General features: G+C 40.2%; 1 long non-coding RNA gene across 1 annotated transcript; it reads left to right on the top strand.

Moving 5' to 3' along the window:
• Positions 1 to 229: 229 nt before the first annotated feature.
• Positions 230 to 3,863, top strand: LOC135503557 (uncharacterized). Its single transcript, XR_010449913.1, has 3 exons — positions 230 to 2,272; positions 2,980 to 3,544; positions 3,754 to 3,863. It is a non-coding gene; the product is annotated as an uncharacterized LOC135503557 (long non-coding RNA).
• The last annotated feature ends 3,139 nt before the right edge of the window (positions 3,864 to 7,002 follow it).

The raw sequence follows: 7,002 nt of genomic DNA on the forward strand, positions 1-7,002 counted from the left end.
GGACCTTGGTTGAGTAACTCAACCAAGGTCCTCCGCCTCGGGTTCAATTCCTTAATCCATCATCTTGCTTTTTTCCCTCAGGTGGCCCTTTTGTTTTGTTGAAAATCCATTGAACTAATTTATCGTAGGTGAATGTGTGTTGTCTTTTGTCATCGTGGCCTGCAACGCATTTTTGGTGTGGGCCTTTGAAAATAGACTTAGGTCCCCTTGTATTACTCATTTCAGACTTTCCTGAACTGCCTGCATGGTGACGTGTTTCTTGTCTGACTTCGAGACTGGTTAATTGAATAGCACTCAACTGATTAGTAGATCATCATGGCTGATGAACAACAGCGACGACTTCATCATTTGTACACATGCCCAGGGTGTGGTATACAGAAGTTTACCCTCTTGAAATTAGTTCAACACATTGGTATAGCACATCAGCACGAGGCAAATTTCACCATAATATGTAGATTTGGAAAATGCCATCTCCCATTCCAGAACTATCGGTCTTATGTTACGCACCTATATAAAAAACACATTGACTTATTCAAACAAGACTCATTCGAAAGGCCTGTTGAAGAAAATATGGTTCCTGCTAGTGATACTGATGATATTAATAATGTTATGGATACTGGTGATGACGATTTTCCAGTTGTTCGAGAGGATACTTTTGATCTTCATGCCGCTCTTGAAGGATTCAAGGAGCACGTATGTTTGTTCATCATAAAGCTTCAAGAAAAGCATGCTCTTCCTCGGAACACCCACAGAACTGTTATGGAGGAGTTCAAATTTTTGTTAAAATTCTTCTCTGGAAATTATAGTAAGATGATTAAGTCTCACCTGACAAATAAAGGTTACAACTTTGAGGAGGATGATAAACTCCTTGACCTACTGTCAGATGATAATGTCTTCCTCAAGTCATTGGAGTGTGTCACTTCAGACTATGAAGTTATTAAATATTTCACGGATCACTTTAACCTTGTAAAACCTGTTGAGATCACACTTGGCTCTGATAACAATGGTAAACCCCAAACTTATCAGTATGTTCCTATCCTCGATGTTCTTAAGAATCTTCTTAACGAAGAAGACGTTTGGAGTGACTTCTGGAGTGGTGCTAATTCTGTTAATACTGATCAAGACAAATTGCTTGATTATGTGGATGGTGAGTTGTGCAAGGATCACATTCTACTCAAGGAGAAGGATTCAATCAGACTCCATTTGTATAACGATTAATTCCAAATTGTAAATCCTCTTGGATCACAGAAAAAAATCCACAAAATTAGTGCATTTTACTTTGTCTTGGGTAATCTGAACTCCAAGTATAGGACCCAGCTAAGGCATATTAACTTACTAATGTTGGTGCCTCATCGCCTCATTCAAAGTGGGCGTTACAGTTATGGAGACGTATTAAAGGTTCTGATTGATGATTTGAAAATTCTTGAAGTGGAAGGCATTACTGTTGAACAAGGCAGCGTCATTCATCGACTTCATGGTGGGGTGGCTACCATATCTTGTGATAATTTGTCTGCCCATTCCTTAGGAGGCTTCAGCTGTTCGTTTTCAACTGGACGAATTTGTCGATTCTGTATGGTTTTACATGGCCAGTTAAATAAGTTCCATTGTGAGGAGAAGGTACGGTTGAGAACCTCTGAAAGTCTCTTGCGGCAGCAGAAGGAGGTCTTGAAGGATCCTAAGAATTCAAAGTTGTATGGAGTGAAAGGCAAGTGTCCTTTCCAAGAGCTGGGCTACTTTGACACTCTAATGTCGTTTCCGCCAGACATTATGCATGACCTACTGGAAGGAGTAGTACCATTATTATTGAAGCTACTTTTGCAGGAACTTGTGTCCTCCAAAATTCTGAGACTGGATGAACTTAATTACTGCATTGATACATTCCAATATGGCCCTTCAGATAAACCATGCAAGCCAGTTCAAATACCAAAGACTGTTCTGAAGGACGGGACCATCCCTGGGACGGCCTCTCAGAAGTGGTGCCTTTTCAGGCTGTTTCCATATTTTCTCGCTTCCACGATTGGTCTGCCGCCTACAAGGAACCCACATTGGCTGCTTTATCTTGAGCTCCGAGAGATTGTGGAGATAGTGATTGCCCCAGCTCTACGAAAGAGTTTGCTTGGTTACCTCAAATTACTTATAGATGGATTTCTTAAAAGGTATAGCAAGCTTTACCCAAGAAACTTCACCCCAAAGGTGCATTTCCTGATGCACTACCCGCGGTTGATTGCACTGTTTGGAAACCTTCGTTCACTCTGGGTGATGCGTTTTGAGGGTGAGTCAAATGAGTCCAATTTAAAATGTGGTTTAGTTTTAAGTTCATAGTGTTTCATATATTTCATATCATACTGGTGTGGTAATGGTACCGTACTCAATCCAAATGCCCTTACTACTACTAACAATACTACATCAGTTTGTTCAAAAGTGAAAATTTAAAGACTTTTCTTAAATATTTTGAAAATAGTATTAGCAATACACGTGAAGTAATGTCTGTAGTATGGAGACTATTTTATTCCTTACACCTATCAGACATCCACATCGTTTGTGACTCTGGAGGCTGTAGAAAATCTGTTCAGATAATAAGTCTACATATGTATGATTTGATAACGTTACACTTACAGAGTGTATTTTGAGAAATTTGTGAAAGTTGCTGAGAGTCCAGTCAGGGGGTGCAGTAAAGACTAACAATAATATAGGGACTGCACGAATTTTTTTCTCGTTCATTTTTTCGTCCCCTTGTCGATACATGTAAGTCCTAGATTCTGAGTACTGCTCATTCATTCTTGGCACATGAGTAGATGGACACAAAACAGTAATAACCTGACCATATTTCATCTAGGAGAAATACACTATGCCCTGCGAGCAGAAAATGTCCAAAATCAATAGTTAGCCCTCCAGAGTCCCAAATGATGTGGACATTTTTGAAAAATATTCACAAATGGGTACAAACTAGTAGTACTAAATCATTCTAGTTCACTGTAGGGAAGCACCGGTACTTCAAGAGAATTGCTGGTGTAATGTGCAATTATAGGAACCCACGCAAAACCCTTGCCATGAGGCACCAGCTCTACCAATCGTGGCAGCTTCACTCGAGAGATTTTTTGGGAAAGAACTATTTATCAACTGCTGGAGTTTCGAACACTGAGTTGGGACAACTCCCCCTGTAGTGCGGAGGGAAATTTTGCCACTTTTAACATCAGCGGATTTGAAGGAATCAATCATGCGTGTCAAACAGATTACCATGGATCACAACACTTATTCATCGGGGAAATTTATTGTCGTGGATCTGCTCCATGAGGAAAATATTCCACTGTTCATGAAAGTTGTTTATATATTGCATTGTCGTGGGCAATGGATCATTTGTGGCAAACTCTACATGGCAGATTCTTTTGACGAGCATGTCCATGGTTTTCGCATCCAGGACTGCAAGTCTTGGCTTGCGATCTGTCTGGGCCAAGAAAGAGACTGCCATGGGCTTGATGTATATAAGAACTCCGTTGATGATGAGTGTGTTACCTTGCGGTATAGGCTAATGTAGATAGAACAGGTTGGTTAGTATTCTGATCTGATCACATGATAAACCAAATGAAAAATTACGTTTTCGTGATGCTGCCTGTCAACCTCAGGAAGTTAGTGAAGGACTCGACACTGGTGGTTAATAATTGTTGCAAGACAAAACTGGTTTGGAGCACGTGCTGATATTTAATCTGATCCAAACAAGAACTGGTATAAATCTATCCTAATTCTCAATTACAGGTAATGATGTTGATCGTCCAACTTTGGTGGGGATGACTGCAGATATGTTCAAGGAGCTCATCCCGAACATGAGGAGGAGAATTATTTGCATTGAAAAAAGGAGAGTCTTACTAAATGAGACATGAGTACATATAGTACACTCCTTGGAAAGGTTTTTGGGCTTCTGAAAAAAAGGTTTTTCGGCCAACACAAATATGCACCCCGCAGAGGTGTTTTGGCAAATTGTGTACCTGTCAAAGCCTCTTAAATCACAATTTGGTGCCTGACAATGTCCTTGACCAGCACCCTATTTCCAGGCTTCACCAAAATATGTGTTTTTGACCGTGATATTGGCCGAAAGATGTCGAAAAGGGTCATTTTGCCCGCCCAGAGAGCCTTTTGCCCCAAGACCAAAAAGCTAGCTACGCCCCTTGGAAATGGAAGTGGTAGCGATAGTGACTGAGTGATGAGTTTTCTTTAAAAAACCAAACTTTCCCTTCTATAGTCAAGGTTACACCAGTATTATCGAACCAAATTTTCTTTTCAGAGACTCTGTTCCTCACGTTACTGGAAATCCTGGCCCTTTGGCCATACCAGCAGCTGTTCCTGCTGGCAATCCAGCCAAAGTCAATGGTCCAGCGTACAAAACTAAGATCCCCTGATGTACAAAACTAAGACTCTGATATTTTTCTTCAAAATTTTAGTTTGGAATTGGGTCTTAGTTTTGTACCTCGGGGATCTTAGTTTTGTACGTACAAAACTAAGATCCCCTGATGTACAAAACTAAGACTCTGATATTTTTCTTCAAAATTTTAGTTTGGAATTGGCCTCCCCGGGTCTTAGTTTTGTACCTCGGGGATCTTAGTTTTGTACCTGGGTCTTAGTTTTGTACTTCGGGGGATCTTAGGTCTTAGGTCTTGGTTTTGTATACACCCTATGATGCGGTATACTCTGTGAGTTACTACATATTGATAATACAGTACAGTTGCACAAAACCTTTAAATATGTATTCACTCAGTGTGTATGTCTTATAGCAGGCTGGCTGACTAATGTTTGGTTCACCCTATCAACCAGAATCATTTTAAATGTAGTTCACCTATGAGTATGAGACACCAATGACATAAATTATCAAAACTATACAAATTTCTGTGCAGAAAATATCTCCACCTACCATGCCTACGATGAAATAGATTAGGCATTTTCATTCAAGGAACTTAGCATTAAAAACATTAGTGAAAATGATGTAAAAACCCGAGGAACGTGTCATGGAGTTGGTCGTATGTCACAAACTGGGCCAAAAAGTGTTACATGCCAAAAATGACCCATTTTCCAATATTAATTCCTTGTATGTATGTGTGCATTGTCTTCTGTTTGCTGTAGTTCATTTGTCATTATCTAATTTTCTCTTTGCTGGAAAATTAATTGAACATGGAATGCCAACTGAATAATGCATTAGAACCCGAAGACAAAAACGACGTTTTCTCAAAATCAATGTTTATATATATGTTTATTTCGTACTCGTAGGTACAATACAGTACAAGGGGTGCATTACAAACACTAGTGCATTACAACGCGATATTACAAATAGAAATTAAAGAGGAAGAGAAACCGACATCATGTAAGACATGCAAAAACTACGTTCAAAGGTATAAGCAATTAAGAAACGCACAGTACCAATAATATGTCATCAATTTCCCCCCTCGTATATGGCTGGCGGGAGTGGACAAATATCTGAATTAAGGGTCGGGATAAATCAGATTTATACCACGACTATATTCATAATAGTAGACAGCCAATCAGACCCCCGCATTTCATGAATTATGGTGACCATTAAATCTGAATTATACCACGACATAAATGAATCAACCCACGACTATAATCGTTTTAGACCCACGACTATATTCGTAATAGCAGACAGCCAATCAGAACCCCGCATTTCATGAATTAGGGTGACCATTAAATCTGAATTATACCACGCACTAAATCTAAGAGTGACAGACCAATGAAAACCATCGTATCATCCTGCACCAAACCACGTGGTTAGACGACAGCTGGGCGGCATCTTTAGACCGAGCAAGATGTCAGAAACTTCACCATCTGTGCCGCTGTTATTACAAGTGAATGCCCTAAACAAAGCGGTTACTGATCAGATAAGCGGCAATCGGAATTCATTTGTAAATTCCATAGCAGCTAGGTAAGCATCAGTTGTACGTATATCTGTATAGGCCTTCTGGTAACTTTTGAAGTGACAGCCATGATGTGGTGATGTCATGATGTAGGCCTACATGATAATGTACGTGCAAGACCAAGATGGTAAGCGTATCCATCACATGTACTACAATGTATTGTATGCACTGCGTATTGTAAGCCATACAAGCATTGATATTGATTTCATAATATTCATCATAGGCCTACTACTCTTTATCCTTGAAAATCCACCTCACACATGACACGTTACGAAACCCACGCTACTGATAAGTCGTTGTGCCGTGTGTGTCCCTAATAAAAATGCGCAAGTTGCGGAGAGATGGCCTTAGCTTAGGGGGCCGGGCATGCAATAGGCTAATAGGGCCTACCGATAGGCTCTTTCATAGAAGGCCCTGACCACACTCCTCGCATGGCGTGGCCTGGGGAGTGTCCTGAACAATACCATGGTAAGGATTAAAAATTTTAATCATTCTATTGTTTGGCTGCAGAAAAATGGGAAAAAGTCACAGTTGCATCAATTTTTTTCACAATCCAAATGGCAAATGCCCATCTCGTTTTTATATTGGTGTCCAATCACATGTACCAAGTTTGAATGGAACTTTATTTGGACTCTTTCCGAGTTAGCCTATGACTGTAAATGCATTTGCTATAGTAAGGCTGGCTCTGCCAATCATCTACGAAAGAGCCTATTGAAAATTCAGCTCTTCTCCATTGCAGGTTTAATCAAAATAGGACTGGGCAAACCTTGCCAGTTACAGGGAAGCGACATAGTACCGGTACCCAAAAAGCTAAGAGACAGCGTGGTAGACCTGTGGCAAACTACCGCCTTAAATTCATTGTTCTTCAGGAGCTGTCTGCAAAGGTACCCTCGTGGAAGGTGATTGAAAAGTTTGGTTTGTCCGGTTTAGGTACGTATGCGCTGCAATATGAAATTGGTTGCCGACCGGCCTTGTATTGATCTTAGTAAAGATAAATTATGGACTCATAGAGAATAAGAAGAATGATTACTTTTGTCTCTTGATCGTGCCTGACAGACTTTTTTTAGTGTAGCATAACAACAGA

Source organism: Lineus longissimus, unplaced genomic scaffold, assembly GCF_910592395.1.
Source record: "Lineus longissimus unplaced genomic scaffold, tnLinLong1.2, whole genome shotgun sequence".
Taxonomy (NCBI): Eukaryota; Metazoa; Nemertea; class Pilidiophora; order Heteronemertea; family Lineidae; genus Lineus; species Lineus longissimus.